At 32.8% G+C, this 25,471-nt stretch overlaps 1 pseudogene; it reads right to left on the reverse strand.

The window, feature by feature from the left end:
- Positions 1 to 20,135: 20,135 nt before the first annotated feature.
- On the reverse strand, positions 20,136 to 22,612 carry LOC133813907 (uncharacterized; annotated as a pseudogene).
- Between the last annotated feature and the right edge of the window lie 2,859 nt (positions 22,613 to 25,471).

The raw sequence follows: 25,471 nt of genomic DNA on the forward strand, positions 1-25,471 counted from the left end.
CATATATTCATTGACGTTTCTGGTACCGCCACAAACCGCTATTGTGCACCGCTTGGGTGAGGTTCCGAAACTTGAAATTTTAAATATGGTCATATTATATGTCATTGGACGCGATTTTGAATAAGGAATGCTATGATGATAAGCGTTTGCTCATCATTTGGTGCACGTAGGAAAAACGTGATATTAAAATCGGACTAAATCATTCTAAGATCATCGATAAGCTTAGGAGCGTTGCTTTGGGCTCGGATTAAATTCCAAGGAGATATCTAAAGAGGTAGGGACTCAACTAGACTATTGGACTTATTTTACTCGTATTAAATTGCATTCAACATATTCCAATTTTGATATTTATAAAATGTTTGAAAAATTGAAAACTTAACCTGCATGTTTTCTGATCTGTTCTTAGGGCACCGAGTGCCAAATATATATTTTGTTCACTTATTTATGCAGGTTATGATTTTTGGGTTTATTCAAATGTAGTTGTTATGCTGCCCAATTTTCTAAAATATAAAGGGAATATGTTTCTTTCTTTTCATGTTTACCTGCATTTGGTTATACTGATGAGAGCCATAGTGATCATGATTGGTGCACGTTGTTGTTTCACGACCTAGTCTCTATGTCATCATAGGTAGATCAGGTGTCCACTCACCTGTAGGTGTAAAGACCTAGCATCTGTATACAGGAAGTGTTCTGAGCCTCCCCATTGTGGTGGTTATCAGGTCCGACTACCCGGTTTAGGATGTCGGATTTTCTATGGTGGGTAACGGGAACTAGGGATCTAGTGGACGGTGTGATGTGCACTTGTAGCTATGCTCTTATGATTATTTGTGGTTTCTCTATTTTGGTTTATACATGATGATATATGTTTTGCTTTCAAAGCTAACTATGCAGGGGTTTTATTAAACTTTTGGGTCCATGATATTAGTTGTTTTCCTACTGGGCTTTATAAGCTCACCCCTATCTCTCCCATTCCAGGAGCCTAGTGACGCGAACGTGGAAATGATGAATTATCGATGGAGCCAATGTGTTTAGCCTATTTCTATTTCGGGTCATTATCTTATCTTTTGAGCATTATATATGTATTCGACTTCGAATCTAATGATCGGTATATCTGAATGAGCTATGAAATAGTTAGAGATGAGGAATGGTGGATGCTAAGTATTATTTTGAGTGTTTATGACTTATTAAATTTAACTATTTGGTGATTACATAACTGTGGGAATATTATTGTTTTATGTATAATGATAAATGATCATACTTTTATTACTAATATTTTTCTATCTAATTATAGGAGTTATTTCATTATTTTAACTTATAATTATAGTACGATTTAATATAAAGTAAATGATCATTTATAAAGACTATTTTTCAACGAAGGTCAAAGTTTGACATTTGACCACCCAAGTTATGGATATTACAAATCTGCCACGGCCTAGGGCTTGGGTCGTGACATGTTACATCCCACTTCTTATTCCACTACCTATAGAAGCTTCAAAAATCTTGGGAAAAGCTTAGACTAGAGATTTTTGACAACGATTCTCATCGTGGCAAGTTTTAATTGGTTCAAAGATTTTGGTATATATCTTTTGTCATAGCGACATTTTGGTTCTGATTTTTTAGTATCCCGTCATTTTTTGTATTTTCTCTTTTGATATTTATATATTGTACGGTTTAGAATTGTGATTTAAGAGTGGTGAATACTCACATTCCCAACGCTTTCCATGTGGGGTACTCTAATAATATTGGTTGAAGAATCGATATCAACGTGAAAACACTCAAAGATACAACTTTATCATATATATATATATATATATATATATATATACATGTGGCTAAAAAAACATCTTTTCCACATTTAGTACCTCCGTGCCGGTTATAAGGATCCGATATGTGATGTCAAGCAAACATGAAAATAAAAAAATTATTAATAATTGTAAGAGTGCCAGTTTCAGATGGACTCATATATATTATGAACAAGTTTATATTGACAATTTGATTCATTATTCTCACTGTGGGAGTGTTAAATCTGCTAAATTTGTTAGTCAATTACTTTTTGAAATTCTGTTTTTAGTAATTACCAAATTAATTAAACTATATGAATTAATTAAAGTGCGGAATGGTAATTAACTGTTTACACAGATTACAGTTCTGTCGGGACAGAATCCAAACTTATCACGACAGAAACTGAATACAATAAAAAGACAGTACAAAACAATAAAGAACACAACGAATTTTTACAAGGTTCAGAAACTCTTTCGGATAACCTACTCCTTGGAGCCACGCCCAGAGAATAAAACCAATTAATGAAGAATCACAAATACAAAAACATTGACTTAAACAAAACAAGACTCCCTCTTGAGATTTGCCGCAACTTTGTTGTACTTCTCTTCACTAATCTGATTTTGATTCAAACGCTCAACCACTTGAACTCCCTTCAATGGCCAATGAGTGCTTGCATCCTCCCAACGCAAGGCTTGTAAAAATCTTCTCTCGAAGACTACAAATATTGTGTTCAAATTACAATGTGTATTCACTCATGAACATGGTATAAACTCACCACTAAAAACTAAACACACATAATTCTACAAGATCACGTGAATACTTATGATCTTGAATACAAAGAGGAACTCTCACAAATATTACAATGAAGCTCACGAATAATGCACCAAAGAGTTCATTTTTTTCACTGCCTTTAGAGCCCTATTTATAGAGTCATTTTTCGTGCTCACAAAGGCTGAGAAAGATTTCTTCTAATAAAGGAAAGAATCATAGAAGTTATTCTTGATTGTCGAAGAGTTGCCTTATTTAGAAAATGCTGATCCGACAGATGCGATATCGGTGGGGACAGCTCAGACCTGTGTCGGATCAAAACAATCTCAAAAAGGAAACAACAATTAATGACATTAAGAACCAGTTTCCTGATTACAATCCTTGAGCTGCACGAAAAATATATAAGCAAATATTCCAAAAACAACTTTGGTTAAGTACCGAATATTTGCAATATATTTTTTCCCTTTAAAAACAAAATGAGACAATAAAGGCTAAATAAGGAAGCACATTATTGTCCAAAATTCACAAAAAGGGAAACAAATATTTCTGAAAATTATAATAAGGGAAACCAAACATTTCCGAAAAGTATAATAAAGGGAAACAAACATTTCTGAATATTATAATAAAAGGAAATAACTAAATCCACTAATTTATCTTTTAAGAAAAAGATATTTCTATAAAAATGCCAATTATAGGATTTACACTTCTGACGACGTTGATACTCTTGGTGATCATTATATATATAGGGATTTCTGCTAATATTTTAATGTGCTCTAATTGTGTTCTTTCTTGAAGAAGTTTCTTTTTCATCCTTTGATTGTTTTTGCGACATAGAATTGGGAGATTACTTTTTGATGAGGTAGTGGGATGCCACCATGGCTTCTTGAAGGGATCGATTTCACACTACAACAATTACAAGTATTTGCAGCGTGGGCATTAGCGGCGAGCTCAGTCCGCCGCTATTGGATAGACTATTAGCGGCGGACAAGGGTGTCTGCCGCTAATAATATTTGAGTATTTTAAAAAAATATAAAATATATATTAGCGGCGGACATACCATTATTAGCGGCGTATGGTCCGCCGCTAATAAACGTAATAAAAAAGCCCGGGAATTTTTTAATTACTATTAGCGGCGGATAATCATCTTTATTAGAGGCGGACTACCCGCCGCTAATAATATTAGCGGCGGGTAATGTAACTCCCATTTCTTTTTTTTTTACAAATACATTACAACAATTATGAAAAATAAGAGAAGATATTTTTATTCATACTTTTGAGTGCATTACAATACTAACCGAATGCTAGAGCTATTAAGTAAAGTGGAAGAATAACTAATGAATATGCAACTATAACATTCATGGGCATTTCATTAATATAATACCCATAGAATGATGCTAAATACAAGCAAACAATCACTAAAGTTATGAAAAATAAAGATAAATTCATGTTTAGATGATGAATTTTATCTAGAAGGGGTAAGAGATGAAGAAGTTTGCAAGTAAATGGTTGAAAGAACAAGTATTTATAGGACAAAAACTAGCCGTTTATGACCGTTGGTGAATAGTGATCCTGACCGTTGGGGATATAGTTGTTTTCTATTATGGGATTTTAACAATTCTAAGTTGTTGAAGTAACTAACAGGTGGGAATAATTAATTTATGGGTGTTAGAGATACATTTTCAGAAAAGTTTGTGAGTCAAAAATGTTAAACTAAGTAATATAAGAAGATTGAGAAATTTTCATTTTTTACTATTCACCAGGTACTATTCATAGTGGGTCCTACAGTAGGGTCCCACAGCGGGGTCCACCCCATGGTTCCCACATGATGATGCAGTAGTGATATAATGATGACTTTAGCAAACCACCATGTTTATATTTTGAATATTTTATTTTTCCACTATACTTATATTTTAAATATTTTATTAGCATAGTAACCCAAAATTTTCCTATAAATAGCCCTTCCAAAACTCATCTTGAATCACAAAAACCTCATTTTCTTTCTCTTACTCTACCCAAAAATCTTCTTAACACCCTTCTAAAGTTCTAAACCTCGAAGATCTAGGCGAAGTTCTGCTCATAACGCTAGCCTACAAAAACTTTTTAGGTAAGCCATTTTCCGAGCATTTTATTTCAGTTATTTAGTTATTATATATGTATAGATTATTTTACTATGCCGTTATAATGCCAAAATTTATATATAGATTAATTTACTATGCCGTTATAATGTCAAAAGTTATATATAGATTATTTTACTATGCCGTTATAATGTCAAAAGTTATATATAGATTATTTTACTATGCCGTTATAATGCCAAAAGTTATATATAGATTATTTTACTATGCCGTTATAATACCAAAAATTTATAGATTATTTTACTATAATGCCAAAAATTATATATGGATTATGTTACCATGCCATTATAATGCCAAAATTTATATAGATTACTTTACTATGCCATTAAAATGCTAAAATTTATATATGGATTATTTTACCATGTCGTCATATTTTACAAATGCCAAAATTGAAATATAAACTATTTTTTTATGTATCTTTATAATACTAAACTTATATAGGCTATGGTCACACTTTGGACTATTTGGACTTTTATTATATGACCTTATTCCCTATTATTATGGATTGATACTATGACCTGGACATTTCCGTATGACCATGACCATGACCATGACCATGACTTTTAGACCGGGATCTTGTCATAGACAATTATAGTATGACCATATGCCTGGACATAAAATAAACAATAAAATAAGAAGAAAAGAAAAAAAAAATAGAATAACAACAGCTATAAACTAAAATTACATCATGTAGATTTTATGTAAGTTAATAATTTGTGTTTTTATCAGGAAGCTAACAATTTCGGTTGTTTTATCAAGACACAAGGTAAGTAGAATCCTCATCTACAATACAAGTCTTTTATGTGTCTTATGTGCATTTATATGCTTTATATGTTATCCTGCCATGTTCTTATGCATAAGTTATTTTCAAGAATGTTATATTTATTATGCATAAGCACGCTTAATGTTCACAAACAAGTTATTGAAAGCGTTAAAGTAGAGGTACTGCTTGGGAGACCTAAGTCCCAAATATGTAAGGAGGGAGATGTACTTCCCTATATATGATGAATGTTTATGAGGGAGAAATTCCCTATTATCATGTTTATGTTCAGGTGGGAATGTGATTCCCTATGTAATGCCGGCAGCAGCATCCTCTAGGGCCCAAAAGAAAGGAAAGTGAAAGAAAGAAAGAAAATACATCGCATGTTGCACGTTTATTTTAATGCATATGAGGTAGTTATTCTGCTTACTGAGCCTTAGCTCATCAGATAATGTTTTATATTGTAGGTAAGAGGCCCCAAATATAAATTGTTGATGAGTATACGTGGAGCCAACATGACTGTACATATGGGGCTGACCTGAAGGGAGTGGAGTTCTGCTATGCTATTTTATAAATAAACGAGAAACTTGATTTTATAATTATATTTTATTAAAAGTATTTTGTGAATTTTATAATTTACTTAAAGCTTTAAAAGTATTTCATGAACGTTGTAATTTACATAAAACTTTTCAATTTATCGGTTGGATACATCTTCATTTCTACGTTAAGGTGTAGTAACGCCACGAAAATTATTTATAAAAGTATTAAGATTTGTATGTAAGATAAAGTTTTTATTTAGTTGTGAGTATTGTATGGTTTGAGGTTATGAACATTAGTTATGTATTATTTAATAAAGTTTTTTGTAAATTCAGAATTTCAGTATTGTTATATTCATGTTAAACTTTGTTTTTACACTATATATATGTATGTTAAGAAAGGAGGTCGTTACAGGTAATTACTATTATTAACCGCGGACTGCCCGCCGCTAATGCTCTTGAGCAGTTTTAAATTTCATTGCATCCCCTCTTCCTCGCCTCTCTCATTCTCTCTCTAACCAGACGAAACATCATCCCAGTCGAAACATCACCCACGCCGAGAAACACTGAACCAGTCAAAACATCACCCACGCCGAGAAACACCGAACCAGACGAAACATCACCCACAGTCGCCGCCTTCGTCGTTTGAGCGCCGTTTGAAGGGACTCTCGTAAGTTCCTTTCAGTTTCACTTGAAAATACCTGTTACATTTCATTGTCAATTGCTACATAGTTCCTATTTCTATAATGCCCTTGTTAAAATTAGTGTCATCTGTGCTGCAGAGAGGTTTTCTCTTGTTATTCGTTCTTTATTGACTCAAGAGGGCATCTATTTCACTTTGGAGCCAAACTTCAAGTTTCTCGAGATAGGAGGTTTCTTGACAGATTTTTCAAATACATTGACTCTAATTATAGTATTCTCTGATATAGGAGGTTTCTTGACAAATTTGTATTAATGATATATATTTTTTGCATTTGTATATGAGCTTACGGTATTCAAATGTTTAACATAAAAAATTGTAGAAATTTTGGAACTTTTAAGTTTTGAGAATTTAATTACTATAATTTAAACTTGAGGATTAAATTGTAATATTGATTTAGTTCATCTCAGTTAGGCCATTGATTTTTCAAGGCTTTGTTTTATAAACTTTTTCATAAACTCCATTTCTGATCATCTTAACCCAGTTTTGAATTTTCATCTTTGATTGTTTTTGTTTTTCTGGGTTTAATTGTGTTTCTGAGTTTTTCATTAAAAAATATACATTTTTATTTGAAATTCAGATTCTTGAAGCAGAGACTTACTCCTAAGTTCCCGGTTCAATTCTTAATTTGTTGAAAGTTAAACTACATGAAGTTTTTGTTTAATCACTATGTTTTTTTTTTATGTGTTGTAATCTAGCTTCTTGTTATCACTTGATGGATTTTTTTTCTTTATTTTGAGTTCATATTTGCATGGTTTGGTTTTGTGAAATCTTGCAAAAATGAATGATTTGATGACAAATAATTATTTTGTAAAATTATTATTATTATAATTTGTAATGGAAGAAAAAAAATTAGTTAGTAGTTAATTAGAAGTTAATTTATTTTCTCTGTTTTATGATTGATGGATGTTGACTACAACCATCAATTACAGGGATATTGACACAGAAATGATAAGTTTAAAATATTATTAATAAAATAATAAATGAAAAAAATTAATAAAATTTATCTAATTATTTAAAAAATAAATTAGTCTAAAAGTCAAATAATAATTAAAACCAATACATTTTTGGACGCTCTTCCCAGTCTCCTCCACTATATTTTAGCTTTACTGATTTTCAAAGAGGATTGATGCAGCCTCCGCTACCTAATGTTAGATATGGGGAGGTTGGAGGTTCGTCACAGCAACCATATGTGAGATATGGTGAGTTTGGGGGCAGGTCGCAGCCACAGCCTCGAGATCAGTTTGGGGACCTCACGCTCAGACGATCATCACAGCCACCTTATATTCCTTCACTGCCACAGCCACAGCCGTCACCCTCACCGCCACAGCCACTGCCACAGCCGTCGTCCTCCCAGCCACACCAAAATGTTGAAGATGAGGACAATTTCAATATTAATTTTAATGATTTTATTTAGTTACTAGTTTATGTATTTGGACTGAATTAATATTGTATTTATTTTTAATGACAATAGCGATATTTGCTAGGTTGATAAATATTAAAACTATTCACATTAATTTTAATGTTAGTTATGTTTATATTAATTAAATGCTTATTTTTGTTAAATTATATTATGAATTATTTTTAAAAATAATTAAATTTAATAAATATTAATTTATTTAAAATATATTATAAAAACAATATTAGCGGCGGACCCCGCGGTTAATAATACTGAATCTGACATATGTATAAGCGGCGGATATGTCAGTCCGCCGCTAATAATGATTATTAGCGACAAATAATTTGGCGCGGGGTATTAGCGGCGGGGCTCCACCACTAATGACCATTAGCGACGGATGTCGCCTTTATTAGCGGCGGAGTCTCCCGCCGCTAAAGCATGAAATTCTTGAACTACGTCCTAATTTAGGGAGCTCAAGATCAAAAGATGATGCGAGTTCAATGTTTTTTTCTTTGAGGAATTCCATCAGGTGGAGTGGGATACTGATCATGAAGAAAGAAGAATTTATTAGGTGAAGATGGTGATATGGTTATAGCACATTAAAATAAATAAAATGAGAGTTTGTTTTTTGTTGATTAGTGTTTGTAATTGATTATCATCATTGATTTTTAGTGAATATTTTTTACTCTTCTGGACTTATTGGTTCTATAAGGTAGGTGTTTTTCATCGAATCATGCAAAAATATCATGTGCTTATTTGCATTAGATTCTTGTTTAAGAGAAAGATAAATTTGGCTAAAGGTTCTAAAAACTTGATAAATCATAAAAAATAGAAAATATAACCAACTGATTACAAATACTATTATTATTCTCCACGTGAGCAAAGCTATGAGGCACCTTAGGGTACCAATAACTTAGGACATGACATATTGTCACATTTGTGTGATTTAGTATCAGGTCCTACATATTTTAATTAAAATTAAAATAAATGTGTGTTGATGCGATTTTTCGCTAACAGTGAATTACGAAAATAGCTGGGATGAATTAGTGCTTGATGATAAATCGTAATAAGAAAAATGACTCTCCAGAATTCTCTAAAGGAGAATTCCCAAGAACACTCGTCTTTTTTACAGGGTTCAGTGGTTAAAACCCACCTAGCCCACGAGTCTATATTATTACTGTTTTTCTCTCTAAATTTGGACAGAATTTTTGCATTACAGACCATTGTTTTTTCCTTATCCAAGATCTTAGTATTTATAGAGAAAATCATTGGACAGGCCTTGGGGCCATCATGTGACTTAACCCCCAGTGTTATCTGTACCACACTAATTATAAATATTACAATTCATCCTAAGGCATGGTCTGATCATTAGGTAAAATTGATCTTGGATTCTCAGGGATCAACGGACATGCCCTGTCTGACCATACACGTCTATATAACATATCTGGGTTTTCAAGGATCCGCGGACATGCCATGTCTCAACATGCACGTCTATATAACGTATTCGGGTTTCTAAGGATCCAGGGATACGTCAGGTCTCTAGCGTACCTCGAGCTTAATGCACCGTGAGCTTGTGTCACAAATGCTATGCATTATAATCATTACAAGCTCGTGCTTATTACTTTGCATTCCCCAGCTCATGTTATTGACCTAGGAAACAATGCTGCCTTTGTGGAGAAAATATGAACTTATGGATTGTCTATTACAGTTTTTTACTCACCAGCTGTACACGAGCTAAATAAAAGACTCGTGCTGAATTTTAGGATGCACAACGTAAAACTCGATATTCACCAATAATAATATGCTACCTATTAAAGTGACACGTTTAATTAAGCATTTATCATTTTACATACATGCATGCATTTTTATTTTTCAATGACAAATAAAGAAAGAGGGTTAGAGAATTTATCGGATAAGAGAAATTACCAACCCCATGAGCAAAGAAACAAATGAAAATTTATGCATATGCACAATGAAAACTCAACATGGTAATAATAAATATATGGTCTAATTATGATTTCTTCAACACCGCACTATTTTTGACAAACCAACTGTCGAAAGGGGAAAATCTAAGAGCTCATCATATATATAGTGAGAAAAAATTAGAGAATAAAAAAAAAATTAAGGGGTGGTAAAATGAAAATATAATAATAAACATGTCATCAGGTCTCCAATCCATAATTTATTTATTTTTTTCCAAAGAATTAAAGAACTATGGTTTGGCTTTAACATTTACCGCATTAAGATTTCATAACAACCTCATAATGATTTTAATTGTCTCATTGTTTTTAATACAACAAAAATATGAAAAACTTTGATCATCTCTTCCGTCAGATTTTATCTTCTTAATTTCTGTTATATTCTAAGAGTACTTGGTTACTATATATAGTTATATATATATATATATAAATATATATATATATATTAAATCCTACATCGATTTGGCAATGACAAATGAATTTAGGAGTTAACAGATTTTTTTTTAACGGAGAAATGGAAATTTCTTTTAAGTTGAGAAAGTCTAACACAGATTATAATAGCTCAAGATGAATATTATAAATCTCACAACTCATAAAGGTTAACCAAGTGATTAAAAAAGCAAATATTATTAAAAAAAAAGTTCTTACATCACTTAAGAGCATTTTACTCCATTTCAAAATACATGCATCACCAAAATTTTACTTTTTTTTTATTTTATATCAAATTTTTAGATAACATTGGACGTTAAATTTTATATATTCTATTTACATCATTTAAATATCATATCTAAAAATATTTTTTATTTATTGTAATAAGAGAAAAGGAAAGAAAGAAAGAAAAGAATAATTAAATGAAGCAAGAAAGAAATAAAAAAAAATTAAGGCGGCGTTTCGTTAGAGTGAATGAAAATGAAAGAATGAGAATGAGAGAAAATAAATATGAATGAAATGGAATAAAAATTAATATGAATAAAAAAAATTATTAAATTTTTTTCAATGTTGCATTGGAATGGTCTTTCCTCTCATTTTCATATGGAATAGTCATTCCACCAAAATAGTAGAAAAATCATTCCATTGGAATGATATTCCAATACTCTAATAGCATATATACTAATCATACGTGTTGTAATCATTCTCATTCGTTTGTTTATTTTTATTTAATTTGTAATATGAATATTTTATAAGATCCACATGAATTTGGGAGAAAATAATGGGAATACTCCCCTTTTTATTTTCTTAAGTAATAGCATTACTAGTAATCAATTTTTATTTATTTTATTTTATTTTTTATTATTAAAAATTAAAAGACAAATTTATCCTAAAATAATCTTCTTTTAAAAAAATATATAGATTTTCTATAAATGGCAATTTAGTCAAATTAAAGCATTTCAATTACTTTTTTAGTTATGTAAACAAAATAAAAGGTTTCTGATTCTTTTTTCGGTCATTTTAGTAAACAACATAATAAAATAGTGATTATGATTCTTTAATTTATTTCCATTTATTTTTCTAAATGATTTATTCTGATTACGATTACAGTTTATTAAACGTGTCATAAAATACAATTAAATAAATGAATGAAATAAAAATTGATTCATTTCATTTCCATTATATTTCATTACTCCCAACCAAATATCAGCTGATAAAATTATTCGTAATAAACCTTCTCTACATGTAGAGCATTTCTGTAGCTAATGTAAAAAAATGAAACTCTTTTTTTTTACTGATTCTCTAAAAAATGAGCACTAATAATGCACGTCATAAAAGAGTTTTTACATCAAATAAAAACGAACGACAATAAAACAGGTAGCATCTAGATCAAAACGACCAGCAACCCAGTTTTGTTCTTATTTATTATATATAATCTATAAGCAACTCAACAAAACATCACATTGGATATCAACAAAACCCCAACCCCATAGAAATCTAGCTCTGACTAAATATATATTAACTACAAAGATTATAATTTGCTATGATTAAAATTATATATTAGTAAAACTTATAATAATTAAATACGATAAAATTTTAATTATAACTTAAAATAATATTTAGTGACAATATTAATATCTGTATCTAGAAACTACTTATCACTGAATAATCACTTCGTGATTATTACATTTTCTCGATGGAGAGCTAGTCTTTAGACTTTATTGCACGACGACAAGATCGGTCCACTGATATTCATCGTGGAAATACATACAATAAACGACAATTTTTTGAGTTTTTGTTGTATATTAATGAGGTGATTATAAAGAGTTATTATATATTGTGAGACGAAATAGATGCTTGTGTTATTATATATAAAGCATTGTCGTGCGTAATAGATGCTGTTTTTCGAAAAGCTTATTATTTTGGATATTGCTTTTGTGATAAATATATCTTCCAAATAAATATTTGGATTAATATGTCTGATTTATAATTACATTTTAGGCCATAATTAACAATGATATCGATCTGTGACCGCTATAAACCTGTTTCTTGTACTGAAATTCAAGAGGTGATCATATATTTTTTGCCACATAAATTTATAACTTAATATTTTTTAGAGAGGTATATAAATTAAAATTGAATGACTATGAGGGTGTTTGGCACCTTAACTAAAAAACTGTTTTTTGTTTTTAAAAGCTAAAAATTGTTTTTTGAAAACAAGTAGAGGTGTTTGGCATTGTTTTCATAAAACAATTTTTAAAAACAAAGTTACAAAAAACAGAAAATTTTGAGAACAACAAAAAGTTGTTTTCTGCTGTTCTCAAATTTTCTTTCCTTACTTTCTCACTTCTTATTTTTCATCATTTTTTCTCTCAAATTATTTTATCTCATTATTTATTACAAACTTTTAAAATATTTTTCTCTTTGTAAATATATTTGTTAATTTTTTATTTAAGATTTAAAAAAAATAAAACTAAAAAATTGTTTTTCGAAAACATTAACCAAACACCTCTTGTTTTTTGAAAACTACAAAAACAGTTTTTTGTTCTCATTTCTGAGAACACAATTTTGAAAACAAAAAACAGAAAACAATGCCAAACAGGCCCTATATTACTATACACATACGTACGGACATGCGCACCGACAAAGAAAACGATGATTTTAACTTAATTATAAAATAAAATTTGGATTGAACTGCGCAAAGGACTATTAATATTATATTGCAGAGTAGCAATTAAAATATAATTTTATTATATATGACTGACAATATATAATAAAATACGGATATATAATTGTTACTTAAAATACTCCACTACATGAGCTATATATATATATATTGAGATATATAGTATCTATGGACCATATGGGCTAGCGCTTTCTTTCTCTTGCTCTACAAAAACAGAGAGAGAAAGAAAGAGAAAGGCCACACATAATAACCCTAGAAAAACAAAGTTTCTCAGTACCTACGTGTACCTACGTGATATCGATATATATATATATGGATATGCGCATGAAAGAACAGCCAACGTTTAAGCCGCGGGCGCCACAGTCACCCGATCCTCGTCGTCATCGTCGTCGTCGTCATATTCTTGGTGAGAAGAGAAGACAGTTACAACTTGGTTTTCCATGGCTACTCGGAGCATCGAAAATCTAGGCTTCTCGCTATTAAGAATCGCCATTATTAAGGACAGGAAAAGATTGTAGAAAATATTTGAGAAAACTTGTTATCTCTTAGCAGCTTATGAATTAAACTGGAGTACTTGACCTCTATTTATAGCAGCAGCAAAGGGTATAATAATAATAATAGCTTATCAAAAAAGTGGAAAAATATTCTTGTTCGGTCTTGTAATAAGTTTGCAACAGACATTAATGATAGCCTCTCGATGGTATGGAAGAACCAGATTTTGGATGAGAGAGAAAGAAGGGGGTAGAGAGAGAGAGAGACACGTGTTGGACTAGTTGTGTTTAGCTTCGATCCACTAACGTAAGAGGGCCCGCACGTGAGCTCAACTCATGTGTAGCGGCTGCATTACACGTTCTAACGCATGCATAGCAACTCATGCCACACTCCCTCATACAACTACGTCAATTTCACCTGACAGCTTGGCCGATTGAGATTTTTACATGCACACACAGCTATTGAGCATGTACAAGTGTATATAGTGGGAAATATCTGTGACTAGTTAGTGCGGCCGAACCCGATACAAACGGACTCACATACAAAACCACTCGAATGACCAATCCAAATCTGGACTGGAATCCTGATATGTTCAACCAGTCAGAGACCTTGAAACAATCAGGATACACATAATATTTTTCATGACGATTACTCTGATTATTCTCTCTGACTAGTAATGTTCTCTCAAAGCAATCCTGTCAAGTGAGTCAAATCAGTCAATCTAACCGGACCTGACCTGATTGTTAAGTTTCGTCGTTATTGCCGCCGTCACCTTGATCATTCTTCTATTCATCCATTCATCATTATTTACATTATTGTTTTACTAATTTCAATTAACTAATACTACAATCAGACTGATTTGAGCGTCAGAGTCCATTTGACTGACACCCCACTGGTGCTCCCAATTGAACTATTGACTCTCTTTTTATTCTTGACAGATTGCTGGTACGTGCCCAATTAATCAATGGTAGGAAATCACATCAACAATCACTCTGCTCTAAGCCTTTGTTATATTACATCATTTTTAGGCTTATTTGCTTTAAAAAATGTCTAATTTAACCCCCTTTTCATGCACTTGGGTTCCCAACTTTATTTTTATTTATTTTTTATTTTTGCATTTAAATACCTGATTTCTTAAAACTTAGCATCAGTAGTCTAATTTCTCACTTTTCTCTCCAAATTTATTATGGAAAAAAGATCTCCAAAAATTTATGACGATTTCAATAATATATTATAATTTAAAAGATAAAACTAGGAATGTGTTATATTATAATTTATGACATTCATAATTATACTATATATTCTTCAAAATTATAAAAGAAAATTTTTTAGCTTTTTTTTAATTCACAATAAATAAATTACAAAATTATGTTAGTTTTTTACTGTTTAGATTTCATGAAGTTGGGACCTAAGACTAAAATAATAATGTATAGATTGGGCATTTTGGTAACAAAATCCTAAAATAACAATACAACAATATATTAACACAGCAGCTCAATACTACAACAACATATAACAAAGTAGCCAATAGGCTAAACACATAGCGGTCATGCCATCCCAGGTGCTTTATCAGGCTCTGGGTTCGCGTTCTGCACCGAGAGGATGACTCCAGCATCCTAGGAGGGTCTCGCCCTAACAGCTTGCACTCCACGTGCTCAACACCGTTCCCGGACCTCTCCCGGTATTGCACTCCGCGTGCTCAACAACGTTCCCAGCTCTTACCTTTCCCGGCTCTTGCCTCTCCTGGATTTTGCCAATCCCGGCTCTTGCCGCTCCTAGCCCTTGCCTCTCCCGGCTTTTGCCGCTCCCAGCCCTTACCTCTCCCTGCTTTTTCTGATCCCGACTCTTGTCGCTCAGTCATAATCACATGTATGACATAACAAACATAAAACAATACATACAGTACAAGACACCATATAGCTTTACGGGTACAAACAGTTCTCTTACCTAGTGTCCCGAGCACGATCCTAATCCCGGGCCTAAGCGGTAAGACTTAGTCACAACGCATCAACAATAGTCATTCATCAAGCTCTAATCCATTAAATTACTTTGGGGTATAATTCTAGCCTCTGGGACCTTGGATTCTACCAATCCGGGTGGTATAATCCTTCCCGAGCCTAAACAATTGGGTTCCCGAGCCAAAAACCTTCAATCAGCCAACATTGAGAGCTTGGGCTGCGACCTAGCCCCTTAAGGGTCGCGGCGCACCCCAAGCCAGAGGCATAAAGCCTCCCTGATGAGAGACACGGGCCGCGGCATTCCCATCTTTGGGTCACGGCGCGCCTGGCAGACAGAGGCTTTCCAACCTCTTCGAACACATGGCCGCGGCGCCTGAAGAACAGGGCCGCGGATCGAGCCTGAAACCCAAAAATCTCACCATTTTTTACGTTTTTCCTGAACTCAATTCACCAAAATTCTAACCTAAACATAAACTAAAGCCATAACTAAGTCTCTCAAGTATTCCCAAATACCTTAAAGAACACTACCACAGTAGTAGCTAAATCAAAACTCCATCACAACCCAAAATTCAAACCTTGAATTTAAAACTCAAGAACATCAATATTAAACTCATAATTCAACATAGAATCATAGGAATTCACTTATCCCTTCTGCAAATGATAACCCTGAATCAATCCTCAGCTGATCCTAGCTTGATTCCTCGGTCTCCAAGCTTCCACACCTTAACTTCTCAACCAGTTCCTCAAAGAATTCCCCTTAGCTCCAAGAACACCAAAGAGACAAGAAGGAAACATGTAGGGAGAGAGGGAGATAGTTCTTTCTACGTCTGGTGGGTTCTACTATCTAAGGCCATCCAAACCTATCCCTAAGTGAAGAGTCCAAAATGCTCTCTAGGCATAAACCTATCCTTTAACAACCCCAAGGGCTAAATCATCATTTGCCACATCCCGATAGTTCCTTGAGTGTTCCTAATAAATTCTCATTTAATCCCGACATGTCCAAACCATTACTAAACTACTACCTGTTACTCGATCATCCCCAAACACATATAACATACCCAAAATACCCTTGGGCTCCTCCCGAGCCGGGTATTTAACCCCGTTGTGACTATTTCGCTAATCTGCTCCCTAGAATCGTCTCAGATCACACATCTCAAATATATCTCCATAACACTAGGGTCTCACTCACAACACATGCATATTTACATTTATGTCATCAACAGGCCAAAATTACAAGCACGCCCCTATTCACAGAAATGGGCCCACATGCATATTTATTACACACAATCATGCATGTCTAATCACATTACCACATAATTCATATATTATCATAATTAAATCAATTATTGCTCTCCCGGCACGCTAATCAAGACCTAAGCCTCATTAGCAAATTTGGGACACTACAGCTAGGCTAATAACTACTAACTTGCAACATATATTCACAACATACATCTATACACTTTTTATGAGTTTTTGAGTAATATTTAGATAGCATGTTATCATATATATATATATATATTCTATAATATGTTTGTCTATTGTAAATTGTATGGGTCTGTTGTAAATACATGATATAATCAATGAAATATAGCAGGGGTAAAAAGAAAAAAACTACAATTATTATTCCCCCTGCAATGTCCTATCTTGGCGGGCCGAACGAAGCCGCCGAGAAAAAAACACTTACACCCATTCTCAGCAGGCCAAAACCAACGAGATTGAGCCCTTTTTCGGCAGGCCACAAAAGGACCGTCGAGATAGTCTCATCAGCCATCAAATTGCTCCTTATCTTGGCACTCCTTAATTCGGCCGCCGAGATTGAGTACCAAATCTCGGTAGGCCAAAATTGCCGACATTTAACATAGAAACAATCTCGGTGCTCAGATTTTCGGCGGGCCCAACCCGTCGAGATCACCCAATCTCGGCAGGTCCGGCTCATCGAGAAAGACCAATTTTTTTTGTAGTGATAGAATGTTGAAAGAATATGGAGAATGAGTAAAATATCTTATATGGTTTGGAGAGGATCTAATATGATAACTTGCTCATGTAAGTGTAGATATTTTATAAAATTAAAGAATGTTGATATAAGATGGGATTTATACGTAGATGTGATGTAGATCAATCTTACATAACATTGACATGGCATGATGAGACTATATTTCAATCCACACTTCCTAAAAGAGTTCGAAAAGAATCATTGATATGACTACCGATGTAAAATAACGTATATTTTTACGAATCGCCTAGATGAATTTGTAAAAAAAAAGGAGGAAGCAAAGTAATTTATTTATTTAAGGTCAATAAATTACTATTCTTTATTAGGATTTATAATTTAAAGGTTACAAATGAATGGAGTGATAAATAATAAATTTTCTCAATCATTTGCTTGGAGAAAAAAATTCTGAAAATTATAGCATCCTTAATAGCACTTATGAGGCGAAGAAGATAGAATTGAAAGATAATACTTCTACCAAAATATTATGGTATATTCTACCAATTTCCATATTATCGTGAAAACTTTTGACATTAATGAACAAATTTGATGGCCAAAATTTTCAATTTCCATATCCTTTAAACATAAATCTTGATTAATATTCAGAAAAGTTTAAAATGGATGAGTATAATAAATAACAAAATAATTATAACTTACTCATAAATCTTTCTCTTCTTTTACGATTTCAAACTCTTGTTCCAATAACACTATCACAAAATTACAATCAAATGTAGTACAAAGTTTTTCAAGTTGATTTGTGCCCATTTCATTTTCAAACTGATTAATTTTTGCTTGCTTTTACATTTGGAGATTCAATAAAGATATATGATATGGTTTCCCCTTTAGGCAGTTTTGTTTTGTATGCTCCTATATTACTAACTTACGTTCTCTTACAAAAAGCATAAAATACAAACTAAGGCATACTTTTTCTTTTGTTTTTTCAAAATAAACTTCTTAAAAGAAAAAAAAAATGTAAAGGCACGTGCATGCACGAATGACTCACAAAGATTTATGTGTTGGCATCAAAGAATCCAAGAAGGGAAGATCCCATCAAGATTTGAGAGAAGAATTTACCCACAAAAATCTAAAAAGTTGTCTCCCACTCCCAATGTTTACCTCACAACAGTCTCCAAAACTTACCTCATTTCGATGTTAACAGTTATCCTCACGTTATATTAATATCTATATATATATTCTTCTGTTAAGTCCTCTCTCCCATAATTCCTACCTGCCCAGTGCCCACTTTGTTTTTTACTTTTTAACTGAAAGTTATTCCTACACACCTTTTAATGCTCCTTTTACACTCATGTAATTGTATAACGAAAAATCACTGCTCTTTATTTGTTTTAACGATTTCAGATTAATTGGATGCTTGTAAGGGTATTAGGGATTAATATGGAATTAGTTGTTGTTACTCATTTTAGTTACAAAAAGTCTCTTAAATCTTTCTTTTTGGCACCCCTTAGTGACTCTTTCTCATAACATCTCAAATGAACCGATACAAGGTGTCATGAATCCGAGCAAATTGGAATCATGGCGTCCAACACTTATTGGACGCATGCCTTGTGCTAGCATTGCGGTGCAGTTACAGGTTGAATAGAAACGCTACAGCGCCAACGAATGATGTTTCAGCGTTATACTTATGTCAAAATCAATCTGATTTATTCTATTCAACCATATCCCTAATCTTATTTATAGTTCAATAATCTTGTTTTGGAATGTATACATACCCACATTTTTATTTTTATATTTATATTTTAAAAGTAGGTGAAAATACAAAATAATTTTTCAGTTAGTTTAATTAATATGAACAAATCAAGAATTAAAGAACCCAAAAAAAGAAGAGAGAGAGTTTACTGGATCTATAGCCAGTCATTTTTAAATCATTTGTTTCTTAACAAGTATATGTTATTTTGAAGAAAAATGTCCAAAACTCTATAATAATATGATAGAAAAACTAAATATTTTAAAACTCTGAAAAGGAAAAAGACATAAAAATATACTTTTCTTTGTTATCAAACAGTAGTAATTAAATTTTATGTGAGACAAAAGCTTTTAAAATCATATTGGACTTTGGTCCAATTTCATTAAAAAAAAAAATTAAAATAGAAAGCTACTTATTAATTTAAAAAGTTAAGGATTAAAGCTTTAGTGAATATAAAATTTTAAATAATAATAATAACTTAGAGCAACTCCAATGGTGGCTACCACATCAGTTGCTTAACATGTCCAAATCATCCCAAAATAAAAAATTTTATTTACACTCTCATCCACGTCACTTTTGGCAACTTTTTTCATAAAAATGTTCCAATGCTACTAAGTCACCTCAAAAGTTGTCAACTATGACCCCACACATTATTATTTAATATATTATTGTGTAATTATAAATATTGTCACACAAAATTTTTTAAATCTATATATTAATATAAATAAATATTACATGAAATTTAAATCAGACGAAATTTAAAGGAGCTTATAAAATGACATAATCATAATTAATCAATCTAACATAATTAAAAAAATGTTAATTAAAATGATTTCCAAATTTTGACCATATGTGCTCTACCAAGTCCGCCTGAAGATTGCGATGAATGTTTCTATCACGAATTTCAGCATTTCTTTGAAGCATTGTCGAGAAGTCAGAAATAGGTCCATGCAATACTTCAACCATTAGGGTGTCGGCGAGGTCGTCATCATAATTAAAATCAAACAAACTCTCATATACATCTCTTTCATCCTCGAAAATAATGTTGTGCAATATGATGCATGCATACATAATATCTTTGAGAACATCTCTTTGCCAAAAATGTGCTAGTCCTCGTACAATAGCAAAACGAGATTGAAGTACTTCGAATGCTCACTCAACATCTTTGCATACCACTTCTTGGCATCGGGCAAATAATTTTCTTTTCTCTCCTTGAGGCAGTGGGATAGTTTTAACAAATGTACCCCACTCTGGATAGATACCATCTGCTAGATAGTACCCCTTGTTGTATTGTGTGCCATTTATCGTAAACTCAACTCTCGGAGCTTGCCCTTGTAAGATATCAGTGAATATTGGGGATTGATTTAACACGTTGAGATCATTATTGGATCTTGGAACACCAAAAAATGCATGCCATATCCAAAGATCTTGTGACGCAACTGCTTCGAGCATGATTGTTGGTCTGTCGTGATCACCTCGCGTGAATTGGCCTTTCCATGCAACTGAGCAATTTTTCCATTCCCAGTGCATACAATCAATGCTTCCCAACATGCCTGGAAAACCATGCTCCTCCCCCATTTGAAGTAAGCGACGAATGTCCCCAGCATTGGGCCATCTTAAATATTCGGCCCCAAAAATATCATTCACTCCTCGAACGAAATTGACTAGATATTCAATAGCGGTAGTTTCACCAATTCGAACATACTCATCAACATAATCGACAGGTGCTCCATATGCCAACATTCGCATAGCAGCAGTGCACTTTTGTAATGGCGAAAGCCCCCTTCTACCGACTGCATCAAACCTCATATGGAAATACTCTGAATGATTTTCTAGAGCTTGCACTATGCGTAGGAATTCATGTCTATGCATTCTAAATCTTCTTCAAAATTGATATTATGTATACACCGATTCATTAGAAAAGTAGTCATCGAAAAAACATTGGTGTCATTCTACATGACCCCTATCAATGTGGACTCTCTTTCTTCCTTGTCTTATTGAGCTACCCCCATCCATGAGCGCTTTGAAATATTGATCATCATGATCGTTAGTACACTCTGCAATTATGATATCCTCTAGACTCATATTGTCGTATGGATTCGGAGAATTTGGCAAATCCATTGTCGAACTTAGAGTATATGATATTTGGGAATGAAAGATGAATGAGAGAGTAAAATGAAGGATTGAATGGAGAGTTGAGTAAAAGGAAGATTGAAATTTGGTATATATAGACATGGTGACATATATATATGTAGCCGTTAAAATATATCTGTTAAAATATAGTCGTTAAAATGTAGTCATTAAAATATAGCCGTTAAAATATAGTCGTTAAAATGTAGCTGTTAAAATATAGCCATTAAAATGTAGCTGTTAAAATAAAGGATAATTTATTTAAATAAAATAAAATAAAAGACATAATAATGTGGTTGATAAAAATACATAGCAATTACAACTTTAGGATATTATTCTTAATATAAGTACACAAGTTTTCATGATCTTTCTTTTGTTCATGAGTCATATGTGATGTGTCCATGATGAGATAATCCATGTATTTTGTCATCCTATTATCTTCTGTCTCTTTCTCCTTTATCGCCACCAATTTCTCCAATGCAGATGCTTTTCGTTCACTAATCTCTATAAATCTAGTATGTGTATCTTTTTTTTCCTTCCCTTTTCTCTTTGCTGCCTTTTGGCCAGTAGGGCGCACTTCACTTACTTCATCATCACTGATATCTGCATTGGAAGAAGAAGTAAATGCCCCTGATTCTGACACCTTTGTTCTCTTACCACCTTTTGGTTGGTACATTGTATTCCATTTCGGCTCATCCTTTAGCAATCTCCAACAGTCCACAAGTAGAAAATTTGAGTTGTTATTTTCAGATTTGTACAATTGATGTGCATTCTCAAGAATTTGCTCATCAGACCAACCACTGTGATGTGCTTGTTGTACTCGTTTATAATACCCATTGAAACGTGCCACCTTTTGATTCATCTTGTTCCAATGATCTTTGCATTGCCTTCCAATTCTTGCTTGCTCGCCTTTTGGGTTGGTGATGTAGTATTCTGCGATCCGAGCCCAGAATTGTGTAGAAGTTTGGTCATTCTATATTAAGCCATCTACTTATCAAAAGTATAGTGGCTTCCTTGCTCCATTTGACTTTACATTTATGCCTTGATTCATCTTCATTGTGTAGAACTACATTTTCCAACCCTTCAACACCATGTTCAGGTTGGGTTTCAAAGACAGATATCAATGATGTTTCAAGATTCAAATCTGTAAATCCTATAATTGGCATTTTTATAGAAATATCTTTTTCTTAAAAGATAAATGGGTTGATTTAATTGTTTCCTTTTATTATAATTTTCAGAAATATTTGTTTTCCTTTTATTATAATTTTCAGAAATATTTTAGTTTCCCTTATTATAATTTTCAAAAATATTTGGTTTCCTTTATTTCAATTTTTGGAAATCCTCTTTCCTTTTGTGTGAATTTTGGTCAAGAATGTGCTTCCTTATTTAGCATATATTATCTCATTTTGTTTATAAAGGAAACAAAGTTTATTGCAAATATTCGGTACTTACCCAAAGTTGTTTTTGGATTATTTGCTGATATATTTTCGTGCAGCTCAAGGATTGCAATCAGGAAACTGGTTCTTAATTTCATTAATTATTGTTTCCTTTTTGAGCTTGTTTTGATCCGACACAGGTCTGAGCTGTCCCCACCGATATCGCATCTGTCGGATCAGCATCTTCTAAATAAAGCAACTCTTCGACAATCAAGAATAACTTCTATGATTCTTGCCTTTATTATAAGAATTCTTTCTCAGCCTTTGTGAGCACGAAAAAAGACTCTATAAATAGGGCTCTAAAGGCAGTGAGAAAAGTGAACTCTTTGATGCATTATTCGTGAGCATTATTGTAATATTTGTGAGAGTTCTTCTTTGTATTCAAGATCATAAGTATTCATGTGATCTTGTAGAATTATGTGTGTTTAGTTTTTAGTGGTGAGTTTATACCATATTCATGAGTGAATACACATTGTAATTTGAACACAACATTTATAGTCTTCGGGAGGAGATTTTTACAAGCCTTGCGTCGAAAGGATGCAAGCACTCACTGGCCATTGAAGGGAGTTCAAGTGGTTGAGTGTTTCACTCAAAATCAGATTAGTGAAGAGAAGTACAACAAACTTGCGGCAAATCTCAAGAGGGAGTCTTGTTTTGTTTAAGTCAATATTTTGTACTTGTGATTCTTTATTAATTGGTTTTATTCTCTGGACGTGGCCCCAAGGAGTAGGTTATCCGAAAGGGTTTCTGAACCTTGTAAAAATTCGTTGTGTTCTTTATTGTTTTGCACTGTCTTTTATTGTGTTCAGTTTCTGTCGTGACAAGTATGGTTTCTGTCCCGACAGAACTATAATCTATGTAAACAGTTAATTACCATTCCGCACTTTAATTAATTCACTTGGTTTAATTAATTTGGTAATTACTAAAACGGAATTTCAAAATCAATACTAGACTTTTCCATACTTGGCCTGTAATTTCTTGAAACAATTTCGGGTTGGTGTAGGGAAGGCATATGAAAGGCATATGGTAGTGAATTTGTTGGTGTTAAGAATGGAGCTTGTTGGGGTGTCTCAAAAGAGCCAAAATTTTGGTAAGGGTAAGAAGACATGGGATAATTTTGAGAATTTGGAAAACTTTGGTTAAATTGAGAATATTGAAAATTTGGATTTTGAGGATTAGTAGAGGGAGTATTTTGAAAAATTTTATTGAAATGAGAATATTGAAAATTTGGATTTTGGGGATTAGTATGTGGAGAAAATGATGAATTTTGAAAAACTTGAGACTATTGAAAATTTAGATTTTGAGAGTTGGTATTTGGAGAATTTTGGGAATCCATTGGTAAGAAAAGAAATTTTGTGATATTGATAATTTGGAAGAAGATGTATGCAATGGTGTGAAAATTGAATGAAATAAATGAGAATTATAAAAATAAATAAAAAATTATGTCACAAACGGTTATAAAAAAACAGTAATAAACACTACACCAAAATCCATTTTTGCAACACATAAGTATAACAGTATTGCAAAAGTATTATAATAGATAAAAATAAAGGCGGCATACTAAAATACCTAAAATGAATAGTTGAAAATAGAAAAAAATAAGCGGCAAATAAATTATTGTTTCCCAAAACAAAATATCTCAAATGAAAACCCTATCTCTTTCCTTTCCTAGCTGCTCTCCCCTCTCACTCTTCCCCAATCCCTCTCCTTCTCTCTCTCTCTCTCTCTCCTGCTCGAAACACCAGCAGCTGTGGGGGTTTCAACTACGACGGCAAGGGGCTATACGAGGCTTCAACAATGGTGGAGGTCGACGGGGATGACAGAGGCTCAGCAAGACTGTTGGAGGCTCGACGACGCGAACTCGGAGACTCGTTGGTGCAGGTAAAGATCTTTATCTCGTTCTGTTTTATAGTTGACGTCGATTGGGTTGCGTGGGCTGGAGATGGTGGTGCGATGGAGTTCCATGGGTGTTCAGTTCCTGGTTTATGTATTTTTTTTTATTATTGCAAAGCAATGTATTTATTTCTTTTTGTTTAAATGGTTCTCGTATCTTGCTCTGTGATTTTGGGGTTATTTATTTTTTGTGCCAACTTATAATGGATTTTTTGCTCCCTTGGGAGGCTAGGACGATGAGGTCAAAGGAATACAACCCTCTCTTTCTCTGTTTCGCATCTTTTGATTATCATTTTTTTCACTTCAAGTCTTTCTCCGAAGAGTACTTTAGATGGTCAATATATTAGTATTACATTATGGAGATAGGTCTCTCTGATCATGGTAGAGGTGAGATACAGGTCTCGTTGGTGTTATAGTATGACCAAAGACTTAGATAATTTCTTGATTGTATTTTCTTGATTCTGTTCAAAGACTTAGGACATATCGAGAGGTTTTAAGTGTTAGTTCTAGAGTTTGATATTATTATTACTTGACTTGGTTAGGCCATGCCCTTTTAATATAAATATCTTTGTATATTTGTTGTTTTCAAATATCTGACTATATAGTTTCCTGAGTATATTTTTGGATTTGACATTTGATCTTGTTTGTGATTATGTTTTAAGGGTTTGAGATTATTTTAGTTTCAGTTTTTTTTAT

Source organism: Humulus lupulus, chromosome 2 (genome assembly GCF_963169125.1).
Source record: "Humulus lupulus chromosome 2, drHumLupu1.1, whole genome shotgun sequence".
Classification (NCBI taxonomy): Eukaryota; Viridiplantae; Streptophyta; class Magnoliopsida; order Rosales; family Cannabaceae; genus Humulus; species Humulus lupulus.